The following is a 22,327-nucleotide window of genomic DNA, read 5'->3' as shown; positions in this document are numbered from 1 at the left end:
CTGGAGATCTGGGTTAGAGAAGATCTAAAAGTGGGTATGTGTTTAACCTATTTGGAGGTGCAGTCAGTTGGATGAGTAAGAAACAATCTGTAGTGGCACTATCAACTACAGAGGCAGAATACATGGTAGCGATCCATGTAAGCAAGGAAGTAGTTTCGTTGCAGAGATTGTGTTCAAGTATGGGGTTAGTATAGGGAGTTATAAGGATAGACTGTGACAACCAAAGTGCAAGTTTTTTGGCAAAGAACCCTGCATATCATTCAAATACCAAGCACATTGATGTTCAATATCACTTTGTGAGGGATATGATAGAAGACAAAAGGTTGTTGCTAGTAAAGGTGGACACTTTGAAGAATACTGCAGATGCATTGACAAAATATGTGAGTTTTGAGAAGTTTTCTTGGTGTAGAGAAACAATGGGCGTTGCAGGGATGGATAAATGACTATGCTCTCTTGTGGTCTCCCGTGGAAATAAAACAATAAGGGGGAGAATGTTGGGTTGTGTTATATTCTTTCCATGACTAGCCCATGTAGTTAGCCGAGGGGTTAGAGGGGCGGTGGAGCCCCCCCCTTCGTTGTGCCGATTGCGTAGCGAGTGGAGTCACGGGGGGTTTAAGGGGTGCAAGTACCTACCTATGGTTTTGTGCATGATTTTCACACATGGTTTTGGATGCGATGGTTTCCAGTCCATGGTTTTGGGCACGATGGTTTTTGGTCCATGGTATTGGATGCTTCGGCATGTATAAATATGTATTGTAACATTGAAAGGAACATAATAAAAAATCAAGTTGGTAGTTCCAGTTTTGGGATCCAGTGAAAAATCTTTGTGTATATGTGTTTTATGTGTTATGCTGTCGCATTGTTTATTTTCTATGCTTTAGAATTCGTATGCAGGTAATTTCTGTACAGGGTTAAAACCTACAATGATTTAAAACTTTTTAAAAAATTAGAAAAAACAATATAACATTATTTTTATAATAAATAATGTGATTATATATGTAGTAAAATTTAAATAATGTGATTATAAATCTAGTTCATATTTTCACTCTAGTAAAATCTATTCATCTCATTTAAATGTTGAAGTCCATTCTCCCCTAAATATGGCTTTGTGTCACATTGGATCATGAGATTTCAATTCACTGCATGTGATAATGGGCTTTACCTACCATGTTCATATTGAACTTCTTGCGATCAATGTAGATCTCATACACTGAATATGCGACGATGTATCTCCCACAATTATCATAAATTCCAATAATATTCAGTAATCATGAATTAAATCCATTGAAACTTGTTTTAGATAATTTTGTCATAAATTTATCTGACATATTCTACATTTTCAAAAATTAGTTGTAAATGTGACTTAATTTTCCCAACTTTTGCATTTTACACAAGATGAATAACTGTCATGTAGCATAGTCTTACCACATTTACTAATTAATTGATTCTCCCTACACAAATATTTTCACACTGTGAAAATTCTCCACACACACTTCCTCCACACAACCACCTTTGCATAGTTTGCTCCACATATGCTTCCTCCACACAACTACATGTTTAACTACAAGTCAAAACCATGAACTATACAAGAGATCACGTCACCACATTTCCTTGTAACTCATTTTTTACTTAGATGATTATAATATGTACCAGTCTCCACCTTTCTTAGCGGAATATCATTTTAAAAACAACTTGGCATCGATTTTCAAGGGAGGGACCTGGATGTCAGCTACCACAATTATTAATTGTTAGTTTAATTTTGTATTGTATTTGTATATTATAATATTAAAAAGGAGAGAATTAGACCATGGAATAAACTAGAATTTTCACAATGGTATTAAAATATTTTCCAAATAAATAATGTTTATTGTGCGGAGCTTTCACTGCATGGAGGAAAGCTCCACACAAACAAAGTTCTACACTAGGAAGCTCCGTATAGAGGAAAACTCGAATATATATGTATATTATAATATTAAAAAAGAGAAAATTGAATTTTCGAATAAACTAGATTTTTCTTAATGGTATTAATATTTTCCAAATAAATAATTTTTATTATGGAGAGCTTTCATTTCTCGTAGGAGAGTTTCACACAAGGAAACCTTCACACAAGGGAGCTCTGCAGAGAGGAAAGCTCTAATATCAACTATGGAGGCTAGGCAAAACGTTGTTGTCATTGGAATTGCCGAATTTGTTTATGTAGGAGAGTTGCTTGAACATTGCTATAAGTTATGGAAGCCTTAACATTGAGTAAGGGGTAGTTATTCTTCTTGGGTTATTAATAGGCCAAGGGTTGGTGATGACAATTTCTAAAAATATTATTATTAATGGAAAGGACAACCCATGTACAGGAGTGCACAAAAATGTGTTTTCTATACACAATCAACTTTTTTGCACTCCGCACAACTTAATACGATCCCAACTTTGATTTCCAAACTGATCAGAGAGCCTTTCTTCACTTTCCAATTGCGTTATTTTCTTTTTGCAGCACACATCAGTTCCCCTAGTTACTCTCTTATAACCTTAGTTCTCCATGCGATGGTTAACTGTAGAACATGTCGTCCACCTTGACACCCTCGCTGGCACGTTGGCCCACCATGCTTCTGGTATGGATTTGACAGGTCGAGATCGAGACCGTATTGTGGGTGGGGAGTGTTGCAGAAAATTTACTCAGAACAATGCCTAAGAATAAACTCCAAAGCCTTTTGCACAAAATGTTTGATGAATTAGCCATCTGCAAGATTGAATTGGTCACAGAAATTAAAACTTGCAGTGAAAAGGTTACAAAAGCATCAAATTCAAGGACTCTTGGTGAAAAAACGGTAGTGACAAAAAAAGTAATAAGAACACTATAGTTTCAAGGCTCAAACTTTATGGATAATGAATTAAGTTGAGATAGTAAATTGGCATTCAGAAGGCATAAACTAGGTATGGCTACTAAAATTGGTCACATAAATCAAAACTTGCAGTAAAAGATGATGAAAGCATCACAATTGGGGATGCTTGGTGCAAAAAAGGTAACGATAAATAGAGTAATGTAAGCACATCATAACCCCAAAGCTCAGAATTTATAAAAAATGAATTAAGCTAAAATGGTAAATGATGAATTGGGAGGTAGAAACTAGGTATGGCTACTAAAAATCCTTGAAAATTATAAAATCTCACTGAAGCTGGACAATTTCATGCACTAAATCCATTTCTTCATTTCAATGCAAAAATGAAGCCTCCAACCTGAACAAAAACAACTGAAAGTTCTAAAACTAAAAGGAAAATTCTAATTGCGAAAGAAAAAGCCTCTCAAAATGGCAAAACTTGAGCCCTGAGCTCTAAACAATAAACAATGTAAATGCTCGACAAGTAGCCAAAGTTACAATGTTTCTAGAAAAGTATGTGGCTAAAAATATACAAAGACTTGGGATTTGACATGTTTACTCTATCATACCATTGCACGAACTCGCAAACATTTTTATCTGTGTGGCTAGTAATATCTTTTTGATTGTTATCACTCAGAAGTTTTCCCTAGAAGTTATCGAAAGAAGGAATCATCTGAGGTAACCACAAACCAATCTTTTAGGATTAGGCTCTAGCCAACCTAAGTCGAGAGAGGGCTCTCTCTTTATGATTTAGCTTTGTTTTTATTAGATTTTAGGCTAGTTCTTAGTGTTCATAGGGTTTTGATTTTGGATTGAAGGTTGGATGGTGGAATTCTTGGAGAAGATGGATAGAGCTAGGTCTTCAAGCCATTGGGCTATGGAGTCAATCAAAGGATAACATAACTGGACCAGATCATTAAACGAAATTTTCACAAGGCAGGCTAGCAAAGAAAAAGGCAAATCTTCAAGTCTAATGGATGAAATGATTCTAACCAGGGTGAAAGGGCACTTAAGAATCCTTAGACTAGGATCAGGATGAATAAAAGAGGGTGATCATGAACAAAGGGCAGTTAAGTATCCTTTGCTATAGATCAGAGGAGAAACTACGGAAGCTCAGGAGTAGTTAAGAATTCCCTAGCTAAGATAGTTTAGTACAAAACATTCAGAATGTAAAATAGTCAAGTAGTGCATTCAAGCAATTTCTAAAATATCATTCCTTGTTATACATTTATATTTTAGAGAAACAAACAAGATTATGAAGAAACATAAGAGAAACAATAGTAAACATGAGAGAATACTTATTTGTATTTCAATTTACACAAGAATCCTGTAAAATATCTGATCTTTATTCCTTGATCCAGCAAGCCAATCTAGTCATTGATACAATAGAACTTTGATTTGAGAGAAAAAGTCTATAGAAATGTCTTGGAATCCACACTACATAATTAAAGATGTGAAGTATTTACACAAAAAATAATTACAAAATATTTCATAACAGATTGAGATTTAATCTAGGGAATAAAATATGTTCATGTATGAAGATAAAGACAGATGTGAAACTACTTCTTGTTGTCCCTTTTGTTGTGGTGTTGTTGGTTGTTTCTATTGAGTTTTGAGCCCTTTAAACTGGCTAATAGTTGTGGTATTTCCATGCTGGAATATTCTTTACTTTGATCTTTCACTTATACTCGTTGACTCTATTACTCTTTAACCCTGCTTATCTGTCTTTCACCTATTTCACCTAGCTACCTTTAGATTTACTGTGGTAACTTTCTGATGTAAAACGTTTTCATAGCAAATCTGTCATTTTTTCCCACCATTTTGCCTTAGGAAATCTCACCTTTAACATTCTTCTATAAATTTCTTCTGCCTCTGTGTATTTTCCAAAGTTAGGCTTGGCGAGAAACAAATGCTTCACCTCATGTTCTAGGAAAAATGGGTTTTCCAATGTATCATATAATACTTTGCTAGTCGGCAAAGCTTTAATGCCTGAAGAGCTGGCTTGTTCCTTGGCCAACCTCCTGAGTCTATCATTATAGTCCAATTGAGTCATGAGTTTATCATTGATGACCTTAGGACTAGGAAGGCCTTTGTCCCTCAAAATTTGAAATTTGGCCATAAACCTGTTAATGACCAGCTGCATGTTGTGGCACTTTTCTTCTAAGTTGAGCATGAGGTTTCTTTTGGAAAGAACGTTTTTAATCTATAGGATGACTTTAGTCCTATCCTCTACACCAATCTCATGGAGATCATATCTGTTCTTACTGTTTAGGAGGTGGATGAGTCGATTTGCATCCTCAGGTTGGTCTCCTAATTCTTCCCTTACGTTCTAGATATCCTCAGTGGCTACATTCACCAATTCAGTTTGCTCAAATATAACTTGAATTGATGGCAAAATATCATTCAAAAAGTCAATGATATTGGCCCAAAGCATCTCTTTAGTCTGTCCTAGTGGCTTTTGCAGTGTAAAATCTTTCTCTAGGACTTTGATTCTCACCCATCCTTAGGGCTTTCCGTGTTTCTTATCTTTGCTAAATTTGGGAAAGTTTACAGTCAACTTCTAAACTTGCCACTTTCTCCTTTAATATTTTGAGCTCTATAGCTTGGATGGACATCTCCTCCATAGCTTTTACCAGTTCTGCCATTTTTTTAGTTGAAGTACCTGCTACTGTAGTGGACGCAGTTGTAATTAGTAATGTTGTGGCAGGTGGAGCTGTAGGTGCCAATGATGCTGCCATTGTGGAAGGAACTGTTGTTGTCACTGTGGGGATGGTAGTTGTGGAAGTTGTGGCCAGGTCACTTTTCTTAGACTGAATCAAAATGTCCAACTCCTTCTCTATTTCTTTAAGCTGATCATTTAGCTTTAGGACTAGGTCCATAAGCTCTTCATGTCCCTTTTGTGCTTCTAGGACTTCCATTGTTTGAGGGTGATGCAGCTGGGGAATTTTGAGCTGCTTCTTCAGTGTAGCAATGTCATCATTCTTCTTTTTAATTAGTTTCTCTTTTGCTTTCACATCCTTGGGATCATGTCGCAATCCTATCACTAAGTCTTCTAAGGACTTGATTCTTGTATCTTTGGCCTGTGAGGAGGCCTTCTCCAACTGAAACTGAGCTGACATATTGTTTAAAGAGTTCTGCAATTGGTGGGTTGCTATGGATTTCCCTGTCAATGTAGAATAAATCATCTCACCTGTTTGCTTATGCATCTCAATCTGGTCAATGGGATGAATATCCCTTGCCAGTACTTCAAAATCTGCTCTTTTAAAATTTTTTGATGTCCTTGGCTACTGAGTGGTCGGCTTGATGAAGGTCATTTGCATCTTCACATCTTTGACATCATAGGCTGACATGAGCCTTGTTTTATTGGTAGGGGTCATTTTTAGGTACTGTGCATAGGTTTGGGCTTTCAGCCTCTCATTTCTAGCCTTTATCTCTTTGTATCTCTCTTTGATGTCTTGGTCTTTATCTGCTGGCATTCTGAAAGAGGATACCTCAACACTTTGTTGTCTTTCCAACATCTGAGTGTGTGATGTGGAAGGTTCTAGGATGCCTCCAGATGGAGTGGCATGCCTGCTCCCATCTCTTTCTGTGCTGGTAACCTCAGCTGTCTCCTTTGTATATTCCTATTCAGAGACAGGATTCACTCTTTGTCTCTTTTCCTAGCTTGTCTCTGCATAGGCTTGAGATGTTGTTCTTTCTGAAGGAGTGGCCCCTTCCCTATTTCTCTTAAGGCTTTTATCCACATTTACAAGAGCTTGTAAGACTGGGGGGGTACTCATGGTGGCCTCTGGTCTATCTGTTTTCTCTGATTTCTCTGGTGTGTCTAATCTCTCTGGTACCTCTGATAGGTCTGGTACTTCTGATTCTTCTTGTGCCTGGGATTCTTCTTGTACCTATGATTCTCCTGGAACCTACAGGAAAGAACCCTCATCAAGCTGTTTAGTTAGATCAATTAGTGTGTTTTCCACAACAACCTCAGTACTATCCCTATCCTCTAAAGTGTTTTCCACCCATTCCAATTGGTTGGCATACTTTTCTATTTTAGGGATGCAGTGATGAATATAGGGAGCCATCTTGTTTTTCTACCTTCTGTTGCAGATGAAATACAAGGGATCATATCTCCATATGAAGCTCTATTTTAGATTTAATCTTTGAAGGATTTGGTCTACCTCCTTTCCAAGTTCTAGGCTATTACAAATAAAGGGACCTAATTGGTCTTTGAGCCTAATCAGGGCCTTCTTTTTGGCTTTGAAAAAGTGTACCTCATATGAATTTGATTATCTACTTGTAGTACTCTAGAGCAAATAACCTCAAGGGGAGGTATTTAGGTAGTTTTTATGGGGCCAGCTCACAGCCATAAATTCTAATCTCAGTGTGGTTTTGGTACAAGTACCAATCCCCCACTTTGGATTGTTTTGAGAGTTGCATGATTCTCCTTATATCTGAACTGATTCTTAGAGGAGGGTTTCCTATCAACATTGTCACAATGGGATCTAAAAATAAGTATATGAAGTCTATATATGAATATGGGGAGTCATATTTATGGATCAATGGAGTCCAGAAAATTACTGACCTAGGGTGACCTTTTGTGTCAAGCTTCTGGGGAGTAAAGGGGAATTTATCTGCTTGGTAGTATAAGAAAAGGTGATACAAAACAGAGGAATATTTGAAAACTCGCTCGTTACTCATCATAAGGAACTGGTCATGCATCCTATCGGCTATAAACTTAGCATAATCATAAATAATAGTAGGAGGTTGTCCTGGAGTGTATATGGACATGAAAGCCAAGATGATCTCATCTATATACTCACTGGTGGTATAGCCTAGGACACTGGATATCATTGCTACAATGTCTTGGCCAAATGGGGAAAATATGGTATACACATATGGAGGAGGTCCTTTGGGGTTATAATTTTCTTATATAATGAAGGTTTGGATAATTTGGGCCAATCTTGCAGGGCTAAGCTTGGGAAATGAGTCCAACAAGTCTCCAATGGAGAGAGGAGTGAAGTTTTTCCCTAATTGAAGTTGCAACATCTCATTCATTGATTCAATAGTGATGGTGAAAAGTATAGTCTGGTTAGGGGACGTCACTGCTCTTTGACTGGGGATACAGTTTGCATGGTAGTAGTGGACAATTTATGGGAAAATGTGAACTTCAGGGAATTGGTACTTGGGCAAATTGGACTCCCAAAAACCAATTTTATCAGCATGGTTCAGGTATAGGTCTCTGTGTCGGCAGTAGAGTTTGAGAGGGGATTCATGGATAGAGGTGTCCTTGATCTGGAAATCCTTGTCTACCAGGGGGAGATGGTCTAGGTCCTGATGAGGATTGTAAATAGGTCTCACATCCATGGAAATTGGGGTAGCCATTCTTAGTTCTTGTGGATTTGAGAGTGGTGGAGGTGATTTTTATTTTTTTAGGGAAATGGTGTTTCGATAGAGAGGAAGCTTAAGTCACTTGAGTTTCTTTAATTAATTTTTCACTTTAACTAATAAAACTCAATAACTGGTTCTGAAATTGACAGGTTTTCCAGTGAATTATGGCTTAAATACCTGGAATTAAGGAGAACTTCCTCTGAACAGGGAAACTGGCCACTGCAAATGGTTGAAAAGGTTCTGAGTAGGTTGGAAAGAAAACTTGGTGCTACGTGACGTATTTAGGGCACAATTGGACATAGGTTGACAAATTCGACGTTCGCAGGTGTGTGCATGAAGCTTTACAGTTGAAAAAATGATAAAAACAAATGATTTGGGGCTTTTTGGCTTTATGCGCAAAAGTCAATTTTGGCGGGTATGGGTGAACAGTGGTCATTTGTCATGTAGCGGGGTGAACAATAGATATTTTGGTGTGTAGTGGGTGGGCAGTAAGTGGTTTCCATCGCACCGCTTTTGGGCATTCAGTGGTATTGGGGGGAGGCCGCCCGATTCCATACATTGAGCGACATGTAGCCTCAGGGGCCTAGTGGAAAACAACTCTTTTCAGGTGGGTAATGTTTGGATGTCAGGCCTGCCCGAAATGGATAAGGGCCGTTAGATGTGGAGGGGAGTGATCGTGTGATGATCGGGAGGGAGAGTTGCATGAAGGGTGGTGGGGGGGGGGGGGGGGGGGGGGGGTCGGCGGGGGTGATTAAGTGTAGTAGTTTTTAGTTAATGAGGGATTAAGGCGGGGTTAAGGCGTCGGGGTCATTAGTGGAGGGTTTAATTGGGTTTTTGACTAACTTAATCGTGGATCGATTAGTTAGTGGGTTTGTCGGGGTTTGGGTAGAAAATCATAGTTTATATTTTAAACTAGGGTATAGGGCTAGTTAATATTGCGGGAGTTAAATATATACGGGAAAAGGGTTTTTGTTTGGGATTTAATAAATAAATTAGTAATTAATAAAATGAGTGGAAAGGGGCACAATACCCTAAGTATATGATATTTCATGTTTTAATGCTTTTCCGATAATAACATAAAAACTTAGGATATAGTGTTTTCGTGGGCCTTTAATAGGAAAATGATTTATGAGGAGTAAATACTTTTCCTAGGTAAAAGTAATTTAACCATAGGAAAAGAGTATTATTAGGGAAAATGAATGAACTGAAGGGGGGAAATGAATTTTTATGAGGGGGTTTTAGTACTTATTGCCTATAAGTTGTTGAGCCGAGGGTCCGGTCCCTCCAAAAGTCAGAGAATGTTCTGAGCCTCATTGGCTTACGGTTTTTTAAGTACTTTGAACTTTATTGTGGGAAATTATTTAAGTAAAAGGTGAATTGGATGAGGGAAGTTAATTAATTGACTTTGATATCCATCTACATGCCTGATTTCCCATTCACATTTGGAACTTTTATGATGAGAATAATAAATATGCTTTTGTCTAATCAATCATCATATTTCTGCAACCTTTCTTCTACTTACCCACCTACTCATCCTACCATTTTTACTTCTCTTTATTAGGATGCATTTTAGCTAGAAAACCCTTATCAAACATTTTTGTTTCTCTTTACAATAGTAAACTAACTAAATTTAACCTTATTATATCCAAGGGCTCAAATTAAACAGTTGAGCTCCTTTTATTTACTCTACCTAGCTAATTATCTGCCAAGATTTAATAGTTTGGTCAGATTTTTATTCTCTATCTATAGACATGAAATTGAAACATGAAATAGCCAAGTTTAAACATTGTTACTATCATGGATTGTGGCAAATATTACAAACTGCACACAATCATTTATTATGCACAAAAGGTAAATAGCAGTGGCATTTTGGCATGCTCACTTTCATGGTCTTTTTTCTTTTCTTGGGGTTCATATGTTTCATCTTTTTTGACCTTTTCTTTCTTTTTGTCCTTTGATTATTCTTTTAGGACATACCCTCTTTTAATTTTTTTAATATGGAAAACATTTGCAGAAAGAAAAGGTATGTACATCTTACAGGTTTAATCTCAGACATTCAAAAATTATGACTCCTATTGGTATAAGAATCAAACAGTGCCTCGAGGTAATATTCGTATGTGGAAGAGCCCATATGCGGAGGTGAAAAGGTGTTGAGGAAGAAACAAGGGGTGGCGCCTCATCCACAATCCACACACATAGTTAAATGAATTGTATTAAATTATATTAATATTCATATGATGTAAAAGATAATAATATTTGTGTGTTCAAAGGAGCCCATGTGTGGAGGTAATATTTGTGTGTGTCGAAGAGCCCATGTGCGGAGATGCGGAGTTTGGACGTAAAAATGAGAGGATGGAGCCTCATCCACAACACTGGCCCTTTAAGAAAAGGCTTGTATCAGATCTCAAACTCAAATGGTATTCTTTGAGAATTAGTAAAATATACAATCATATCTTCAACAATAATAACAATAGAAGAAAGCTTGATATAATGAGAATTGTGTTTGATTCTAGAAGTAGAACCATGGAGAATTCCCATCCCTCTTTCAGAGTTTACCAACGTGTGAACACTTGGAATTTGGTGGTCCATACTTTATTTAGTGTTTCCTGAATGAGACTCAAGGACTAAACAAATGAGAAGCCCCGAACACAAAGAGGGCCCACAATAGATTTTGGGCAATTTGGGGCTATTTACAATCGTATAATGTACACCAAAAATTGTATTTTTTCCATACTGGGATGGTGTTAATGGATGATGATTCAGGGGCCCATTATATCACGTAAGGTGACTTCTCCCATTAGTAATTAGGCCTTCATTAGCAAGAAATTAATTACTGAGAAATAAATAACTACTCTAGACACTTAAATAATGCTACTTTATGTGACTTCAGATAACTTGCTTTTATGAGACGAGAAAGTATAGGATTTTTAATCAAAGTAAACATAGGCTTGAAGGCTATAATTAATAATTGTGGTCAATGATAAAAAATATCACACGTATATGAAAATTACGATTCTTTCTCCTAGAAGTGATATACTTGTAAGGAGTGTCAAACCATGGAGAATTATCCTCCCTCTTTCAGAGTTGATCCACTTGTGAACACTTGGAATTCAGGGGTTTATCCTTTGTTTTGGGTTTCCTTAATGATACTCGAGGCTTGAAAAAACAAGAAGCCCCTAACACCTGTTAATCTTTCTTAGGGTTGTATTGTTTTTTGCTTTGATAATTACATTTCTTCATTAACACAATAAGTTGACCCCATAACATTATAACATTATTTAGATATACATCATTATAAAGCAACATATGAAACTATATACAAATAACAATAACATCATCATCAATGCAGCGAGACATAAAGGAACAAAAGAAGTAAAGCACACACTATTATGCTCTTAACCTGCAAAGCAATACCCAAGCGAAGAAAAGATACCGAGAACACAAAATATGCGAAGAAAATATACCCAAAACACAGAAGAGCAATGATTTTATTATTCAGAGAGAAATGTTCACAGGCCTCTTCGAGGGGGCAACCTCCAATAGAGCAGAGCTCGATTACAAAACAAGACACAATGCTCCTCGCAGGGACTCTCTATCCTTTATATATGACTCATACATGCAATACCACGAGCCAATATCGTGGGTTTTATTAATACCATCTATCTAATACTACCGCCTATTTACCATATATCTAATACTTCCGCCCATTTGCAACTAACTGTGGTCCCGTCATTAATTGCGGGTTAACCACTTACAATTATTAATATGGGCTTTATTGACTCTTGACTATGACGTGATCCCAAGACATAAATAAGGGGGTTAGGGTGGGACCCTAACATGCCCGCCCCCTTAAGACTAGCCTTGTCCTTAAGGCTGAAGTTGCGGAAACTGCTGAAGAATAGTAGCTGGTTCCCAAGTTGGAGATCCCACCGATGACTGACTTGTTCCCAGACTTTGGAAGACCTGTAATGAAATCCATGGAAACCTCTGTCCAAATTGACGCCGGAATGGACAATGGTTGTAATGTGCCTGGTGTGTTGACGGTTTCCCCTTTGTGGCGTTGACAGACGTCACATTCTGCTACGAAAGAAAGGATGTCCTGTTTCATGCCGGTCCAAAAAAATGATCTTATGGTGCGAGCATACGTCTTCTGAAATCCCGAATGTCCTGCAATGGGAGATGAGTGCAATTCTGCCAAAATTAGACTTTTGAGGGTGGATGTTGGTGATATTGCGACTCTGTCCTTGTAGCGAAGAATATCATTCTGCCACGAGTAGCCCTTGCTGGAATTTGGTTCTACCTGCAATTGAGAAATGAGTTGGGAGAGCCCTGGATGTGAAAACCATTCCCTGCGAGCCTCTTCAATCCAGTCTGTAATGGGGAGGGAAATTGCGAGCAGAGTGCTTTCCTCCTCAAATTGGCGCGACAATGCATCTGCTACCCTGTTGTCTTTCCCTTTCTTGTAAATGATCTCATAATCATATCCCAGCATTTTGGCTAACCATTTATTTTGTTGAGGGGAATATAGGCGTTGCTCTAAAAAATATTTAAGACTGTGATGATCTGTGCGGATTTGGAAACGTCGCCCCAACAAGTAAGGTCTCCAGGTCTCGACTGCATGTGAGATGGCCATCATTTCCTTCTCGTAGGTAGATTGGCCCAGATTCTTCCCACTTAGTTGTTGGCTGGTGAAGGCCAATGGTCGCCCTTCCTGCATTAAGACCACTCCAATACCTGTTCCCGAAGCATCACATTCAGTGACAAATGATTTGGTGAAGTCCGGTAGTGCTAAGACAGGAGTGGAACACATGGCAGTTTTTAGAGCGGTAAATACCTGTTGTGCTTCCTCATTCCAGAAGAAGGATTTTTTCTTTAGGAGTTGCATTAGGGGCTTCGCTATGCGGCCATAGTTGCGAACAAATTTACGATAATAGCCTGTGAGACCCAAAAATCCTCTCAAGCTTTTCAAGGTCTTAGGTTGAGGCCATTCTTGCATTGCCTGGATCTTTTTGGGGTCCAACTTGACACCTTCGCGCCCCACAATGTGTACCAAATACTCAACTTCTTCCATGCCAAACGAACACTTAGACATCTTAAAAAATAATTTATGTGTTCGGAGCAGTTGCAAGAGTAGATCTACATGCTGAATATGTGCCGCCCAAGTGCCACTATAGATGAGGATGTCATCGAAGAAGACAAGGACAAATTTTCTGAGATATGGTTTGAGGAGTTGATTCATAAGGCTCTGAAAAGTAGAGGGGGCATTACAGAGACCAAATGGCATGACGAGGAACTCATAACGGCCTTCATGAGTTCTGAAAGCTGTCTTGGGAATGTCGACTTCCTTCATGCGAATTTGGTGATAGCCTGAGCGAAGATCCAACTTAGTGAAGAATTGAGCCCCATTGAGTTCGTCCAGCAAATCGTCAACCACTGGGCCGGGAAATTTATCTTTGACTGTTAACTTATTGAGGGCCCTGAAGTCGGGACACATCCGCCACTCCCCATCTTTCTTGAGGACCATGACCACTGGGGATGAATAAGGACTAATGCTGGGACGAATGACACCTACTTCCAACAATTCCTTGATGATTTTTTCTATTTCATTCTTTTGGGTGAACGGATATCTGTATGGCCGCACATTTGGGGGTTGGGCCCCTGGAACCAATGTGATGCTATGATCATGTTCCCCTCGCGAGGGTGGAAGCTCATGAGGCTTGTCAAAGACCGTCCGATGTTTATTTAAAATATGTTGCATCTCAGGATGAACTGGCGGAGACATGGTGTCTACTACCTGGATGGCATTAAATTGAGCTACCACTCCATGATGGCCCTTTTTTAACAATTTTTCCATCCTATGCGAGCTGATGATAGAGGGGGCTCCTGCCTGAAGTCCACGGAGGGTATGTGTGGAGTTGTTCTACTTAAAACTCATATATAACTCCTGGAAATCCATTGTGATTGGCCCAAGGGTGCGGAGCCATTCAGCACCTAGGACAATGTCGCATCCCCCCATGTGTATGGAAAACATGTGGGTTTTCAACTGATAATCCCCCATTTGAAGTTTGACATTTTCACAGCGGCCTTCACATTTCATTGTGCCCCCATCTTCAATTTGGACCTAGAAGTTAGAGACTGCCCTTACATAACAATGCGCTGCTTCGACGATTTTTTGATGGATGAAATTATGGGTACTTCCACTATCAATCAAGACTATTACTGGGCGATGTTTAAGAAAACCCCTGATTTTGAGAGTTTGAGGGGAAGAGATTCCTGCCAACTCATTGAGCGAAATAACTGGGTCATCAGGTACAATCTCCTTTTGGTTGTCTTCTTCGATCGCCTCCAGTTCTTCAAGAGGTGGATCTTCCTCGGTGGAGCTGTAGTCAGTGGCATCTATTTGAAAAAACTTGGGCTCCTTGCATTTATGCCCAGGGGAATATTTTTCATCACAGTAGTAACATAGTCCTTGCTTCCTTCTCTCAGCCATTTCCTAAGGTGACACCTTTTGGACCTTAAGTGTCTGAGTCGTGGTATGATCTTGTGGGGGACGCCCTTTAGTGGGGAAATTGGGGTGGTTGTATTGGGGGGTTATGGCACGCTCCACCTTACGGGCTACCTGGCAAGCCGTCGTCCATGTGGGAGGGTGGTGGAGTAGAACTTGAGCTTTGAAGGCTTCTTTAAGACCACTGATAAAACATTCCGTGTAGAACTCATCTGAGAGATGGTCAGTGCGGAAGGCCAAGGCTTCAAAAGCAGTGATATATTCATCCACTGTACTCGTCTGTTGGAGCTTAGTGAGATGGCCCAAAAAGGAGTCTCCCTATTCAAAGCGATCTCGAAGAGCTTTGGCAAATTGGGCCCAACTCGAAAAAGGTGCATTGCAACATTGATGCCATTCTGCCCATTGCCATCGTTCATTGTCCAAATACATGGTCCCCACTCCAATCTTTGTCCAATCATCTTGGAGATGATTCAATTTGAAATACTGTTCCATTTGTGCTAGCCATGTGGACGGGTTAGAACCATCAAATTTATGCATATCCAACTTGGGAGGTCGCTGACTATCCAACTTAGGAGGTGGTGGATGGGTGTGCCAGACATGAGGAGAGTTGCTAGACTCACCCTCATGGTGTATATGGTCATTATAGGGTACCTCACGAGCTGGCTTCTTGCCCTTAGCGAGTGCTTGCCTTACCATGCTTGATAGGTCATCAAGCGAATTTTTGAGCTCGTTCATATCTGTTTCAAGTTTGTCTAGTCTTTCATTGGCCATTGCTTGAGCTCTAGTTTCTACCATACACCAACTTGATGAAAAATTGGGACCGCCAATTTTTTTTTTTCTAAGAAATTGAATGGTACCACCGTGCTCAGCTCGTTGTCCTGATGCTGATGGGCTAGGTCACAAATAAGCACTTCGGAAGATCTCAGACTTTTTTTTTTTTTTTTGGAAAACTCCTAACGGAGTTTTACTCCTTCCTGATCAATACTGCAGTCGCCAAATCCTCAAACTGTAAATGCCGCCAAAAGTCCTGCGAAAATTATATCCAGGTACAGGAACCCTTCACAATTACTCTGATCTGGTGGATTTGAGATATCTGAATGGTGGAACAACTGCTGCTGCTGATCTGGAATATCCGATCTGGTGGATCTGAGAGATCTGAATGGTGGTACAACTGCTGCTGCTGATCTGGAATATCCGATCTGGTGGATCTGAGAGATCTGGATGGTGGAACAACTGCTGCTGCTGATCTGGAATAGATGATGTGTGATCCTCCAATAGAAAGGGAACTATGGTCTTGGGGAGTGTCAGGTGCTACAGATCGCAATATACATAAGGTTCTGACAGTAGTACTCGACCCAATGTTTCAGGGCTCTAACTAAGGTGGATTGACCGTACCCTTAGCCGTACAACCCGACTACCCTATCGTACGGGCGAATAATCTCTCCGAGTGTTGTTCTCGGAGTACTGTAGCAACAAGACGGCCGAAGGTTTATCTATGGCGAGGTTTCAAGGGAGCTAGGGGGCTTCCTATATACCCAGAGGGTACGTGGAAGACAGGTCGTGGACGGTTCTGTCTAATACGCTACTACTCGAAGGGGTACTCACAGGGGTTACAAGGGAGTCCAACAGACATGACCACCTCTTGTATTTCCTGCGTGCATGCCTCCCCAAATCCGCAGGTTTATGCGCTTAACGACAGATCCCGTGGTTTAAAGACGCCGGAACACGTCTCTAGCCAAAAAAAAATTTGCTAAACTTTGGAGATCCCACCGAGCCCTGGAAAGTGCTCTGATACCACTTGTTATGCTCTTAACCTGCAAAGCAATACCCAAGCGAAGAAAAGATACCGAGAACACAAAATATGCGAAGAAAATATACCCAAAACACAGAAGAGCAATGATTTTATTATTCAGAGAGAAATGTTCACAGGCCTCTTCGAGGGGGCAACCTCCAATAGAGCAGAGCTCGATTACAAAACAAGACACAATGCTCCTCGCAGGGAGTCTCTATCCTTTATATATGACTCATACATGCAATACCACGAGCCAATATCGTGGGTTTTATTAATACCATCTATCTAATACTACCGCCTATTTACCATCTATCTAATACTTCCGCCCATTTGCAACTAACTGTGGTCCCGTCATTAATTGCGGGTTAACCACTTACAATTATTAATATGGGCTTTATTGAATCTTGACTATGAAGTGATCCCAAGACATAAATAAGGGGGTTAGGGTGGGACCCTAACACACACACATAGAGACACTAGGATTAGTTGGAGACGAGGGAAAAACCCACTATGGGGAAACCCTTGCAAATTCTTCTTCTTATATATTTTCATCAAATGATTTAGCAACAGAGAGTAAAATAATCCATATCTTCATTTATGAAACTAACCAACAAAAACAACTACAACATCCATGGAATAAACCCAACAAAGATTATACTCTAAATACTGAATCTAAAGTTTATATTGAACTGTCAATGACTGCAGTCAACTTCTAAACCCTGAGATCACTGCGAAAAATCTTCTGACAACTAATATTTCATCTTTTAGTTCTTGTTCACATGAATGAGGAGTCATCCGAATGACTATGGCTACCTGGTCGGTCTCTGAAGCTTTGGAAGCGAGCGACCATCGTTGGATCTACCCAAATCTATCCTTGACCTTTGTTTGCACCCTTCAAGGTGTTATGCAAGTGACTATAGTAGTCCATTTGAACCCTTGATTTTAGCGAGCGAGTGACTAGGGTTGGATTGTGGCGATCGAGTGACTGTGTCGAAGAAAACCCTAACTCTCGGTTGCATGCACAGTGAGTTTTTCGTGCGACTAGAAGGCTCTAGTCGCACAGATGACCCTATGTGAGAGAAACTTTGGTCGAGATCCTTCTGTGTTGTGCTTGCGACTATGGCCAAAAACCCTAAATTTGAAATGTGAGCTTCATACCCTGCAATTTCACCTTAGAATGAACCTATTCCTCCGTGGATGAGCCACAGAACTGTGTGAGCCAAAAACCAAGATAAAATAGTTTCTCACGATTATGTGCAAATGAGGTAAATGTTACTTGTATTTATAGCCTTCCAAGAGGATCCACTTTTCTTTAGGGTCGAACTTATCAAATATGCGCATGTGGGTTTTTATTTATAAAAACATTTTTCCTTACCTGATTTGAGTGATCTTTAGGTTGATTTTCATCCTCTTGAAAAGAGGAATTCAATGCAATTATTATCTCTAATAGAATGAGTTTTCCAAAGTGGAATTTGACCACAGTTTCGTATTTTTAAAAGTCCCTCTCAACTAGGGAGAATTCCACTTGTCAATATATGTCCATTGATCAATATCCCATCTTGACATCATATGCTATCTATTCTCGAGTAACATCACATATCGTCACTGATCATATTAACTCATCTATTTCTCATTCCTACTTATCTCTTGATTGTTCCTTCTCATATGTTGAACATTCTTGAATCTCAAAAGAAGAATAATTTGTCATTAGAGGGGAGCATAAGCTACCACCATTTATTCATTAGGCTACTACCCAAAATCACTACCAATGAGCTATTACCTGGAATATTGGCGGGGAGTTAGATCTACGACCTGCATCATCATTGGAGAGCATATCATTAGGAGCACATCTTGACCCAAAATCTCATGGAGGAGTTATACATCTGCAATACAATATTGATCAATTTAATTTCCAAAAATACATAGGAGTCCATCTCAATCTTGGTATCACATCGGGGAGCTCATTCTCAACCTGTAACCACATAGGGTTATCTTAACCCAATCCTATTTGCTACTAATTTTGCCATTGATGACTCTAAGTAGTCATGTGGTAGAACTCCTGCATCATAATCGACTCGGGTTATACACCCCAAGTACACTCTCAACCCGTTGGTCAAATAGATAGAGATATTCCCAACAAGCCCTTTTTGTGGGTATGATGCCAACTGTGGTATATTATGCATAGACCAAATAAGGGAGAAACATATCCAACCATATAAATATAAGGGATAAATACCTCCAACCCTATGGGTAACATATAAGGGTGACACCCTATTGTCCAGAGTTCCCTCAACCCTAGGAGCCCTCTATCTCAATTCCACACCATGGGAGTTCAAACATCGGAGGAAGAGTTGGCTCAATGTCCTCAACCAATGATGCTCTCATCATACTCATATCTGGAATCAACTTGATCATCATGTAGAAATGGAATTTGTCTCCTATTCATTGAAGGCATCAAGTCAAATCTCATGTTAGAACATAAATAATCATATAAATCACAAAAGGATACCATATTCATCCTCCCTGTCAAGGTATTCTCTCGGTCCCAACTGTATATGGGATTCTCTACCAATCGGTTCCCACTCTGTGTCATCACAATATATCCACGTCATATCCAGAATTGTTAAGATGGTTCTTTAAGGAGCTTCTTCAGCCTACCTCATAGCTAGCTATGCTAGCAACATTTTACTCAACCCCAGTCATGTTATGGACCTCTCACCCAAGATATCATCTAAAATTTCATACTAAAGTGGCATCCAAATGTGCTCATCAATAATAATCCCAAACATCATCAGTACATTCATGCAACCACATATTGTAGGATGAATATCTCATATCAAAATTGATCATCTCATGCAAGTATCTCAAAGGGTGCTTGGTGGAAACTCAATGTGTATGAAGCAGCTCAATCGACTCAGGTTCTATGCACATCATATATATATATATATATATATATATATATATATATATATATATATATATATATATATATATATATATATATATATATATATATATATATGGCCAGATGTTCAAAACCAAACATCAATGCTTCAATCAACTATTGGTTTCCAAGTTGTGTTCAACAAGATTTCTCTACAACATCTTGAAATTCAATCGGAGTGTCCAAGGATTTACATTTCCACTTTCCAATACTTATTCAATAGATTCAGAATACATATTATATTTTCTCAACTTCATAGATCAATTCATCATGCCATGATTCATCATTTTATAAGTCATATCCCTCTTACTTGGACCATCAGAGGCTTACTACCTGACAATATTATATTATTAGTATATAAAACAAAAATGAAAATCAAATTCATACCTTGGAACACTTCTTAAGTAGAGGTTTGGATCAACACATCATCCTGATTTCATCAAATAACTACTCAAATATGGACATATCAGGATCAAGGAGCTTGCTTCATATAATTCTCTCTGTAAACATAACACTTTTCCAAACCAATCTGCTCAACCTTACTTAAATCAATATTTTATAGTCAAATCAACTAAGTCAACTTATTTAAGTTTACATTTCAAATAAGAACTAATATCAAAGTCATCAATATCACAATATCAATTGTTTAGACCAGATGACAGGTAGAGCTTTCATCAAGTCATGAAATCATCTATTGGCATGCAAACAAGTTGTCATTTATTGCGTAATATAAATCCAAACTTCATCAATTCATTCTCATGATCATAATACAAGTCATTTATATCACTATATGCAAATGCATACACCAAGGATAAGTCATGCAGGTTCCATCTTCGTATTGAATCACAATTAGCAATACTTCAACCATTGTGCTAGGAGCAATGATGCCAATAGAAAACCATCCATATAAGTCATTATAAGTCACTATCCTCATATATCATTTTTAGCAAGGAAAATCATCTGTCCTAAAATTAAGTCATTAGTCATCATGTCAAATCCAAATTTGTTTTCTGAATATATCTATAGTCCAAAACATATCTCAATCATCAAGTCAAATTTCTAAGTCATTATGTTAAAACTCCAAAATCTACTCATATATATCACCCAAAACATGTCAAACTCTTGTAGAAAAAACATTGATCATAATGACACATCTATATGCATATCTTGGTCATGTACAAACTCAAGCTCAGTCTTCATGTTCATATTATAGCAAACATTCAAACTTTCCAGCTCACAGATCTGCCTGATGTCTACTCCACATCTGTAGGACTAACATCCTTCATGTGAACATCTGATTTCAAGAAAAAAAACTTCATTTTTGTGTCTTGTAGTCATATTTTCACCCATAGGCCTTCCTCTATGTAGTTGGGAGATTACAGGTGCACTCTTCAAGATTTTATACGTGTGACTATGGCTTACCAACCACCAAACCCTAGCTCAGAACCAACTTAGTGCCTCGATTGCACCCTTGAGCTTGCATCCGTGCGGTTGGGAGGCTATAGTCACACCTGTCGGATTTATTCAGTGCGACTCAGGCTTAGAGTGAGATACAACTATCTCACCTCAGATCAAACCTTTTTTGCAGGTCATCAATTTCAGATTTTTGAATATCCATGCCCATAAATCATATTTGAACAATAAAGAGTATATGAAAAAAATGAAAATAGGATAAGGGATCTTATAGGGAGGTTATCTCTCTAAATGGGAATCCATTTCAGTCATATTTATCATGTCATCAACCTATCTATAATATTTCGATGCATCAGTAGATCTGTTACATCATAAATTCAAATATATATCCATCATGGTCATAACTTGCTAACATCAAATACTACATCATCACATCATCACATCAATATTTCATCAAGGGTTATAGTCACATGATAGGGGCAACTGAAAGACGTGACATCACACTTCATAGATCATGAACAAAATATCACTTCTATCCATTGAATCCATCAAGTTAGGGATCAATATATGACATCGTTACTAATCACATCAAAACATAACCACACTTAATAAAATATCTAGAATAGCAATCTCATAGTTATACTTCTATCATCATGGTTATGATGTTCATCATTATCAATAGTATTAAGTCACGTCATTCAATAAAACTTTACCAAAACAACAAGAGTTTCAATCCCTTTTCCACACTTTCATCATGCTCATTGCAAGCATTATCAATAATGTCATGTATTAACCTTGTATGTGAAATCCATCATGTCTTATAATGAAAGATGCATGCCAAGTATCAAGTTACCATTTATTAGAATCAAGGTGATAACCTTCTTCATGGGATTGAGATATCCAAAACAATCGATGTTAGCCAAACATAAAGTATACCAATATATCAAGGATCAATATTAAGTAGCCTCATAGAATTTAAGAAGTTCCTCATGATCAAAATGTTCAATATAAGGTGCACCATTTCATTATAAGAAACATCTATCCAAAGCACTTTCATATGTATGCAAGAACCATTTGTAAATGAAACATTCATCATACCTTAGGGCTTACATTTCAATTTAATATTATATATAAAACGTAACATAATATATCATGCATACCTTGTAGTATTCAAATACATGTGTACCTTCTTATTTTATATAGTCAACTTGTAGCATATTGTCACATTTTCATCAAGTGCCTCTTTACCTTTTCCAGCTCTAGATTTTCTTTACTGCACCTCAAATGACCTTCAAGAAGGATCCTCTTGTTACATCTCATCAAGCAGGTTAGGAACATCCAAATACTAAAATATACATACATGAAGTATAAGTAATGATCAAAACAATAATCAGATCCATAACTCTAAAAAAAAGTAAAAACAT

The sequence above is a fragment of the Pinus tabuliformis genome, chromosome Q (assembly GCF_031772625.1).
Source record: "Pinus tabuliformis cultivar Carrire ecotype Pingquan chromosome Q, CPIR1, whole genome shotgun sequence".
NCBI classification, from domain to species: domain Eukaryota; kingdom Viridiplantae; phylum Streptophyta; class Pinopsida; order Pinales; family Pinaceae; genus Pinus; species Pinus tabuliformis.
The sequence above is the reverse complement of the archived record's forward strand: the minus strand, read 5'-3'. Positions refer to the sequence as shown.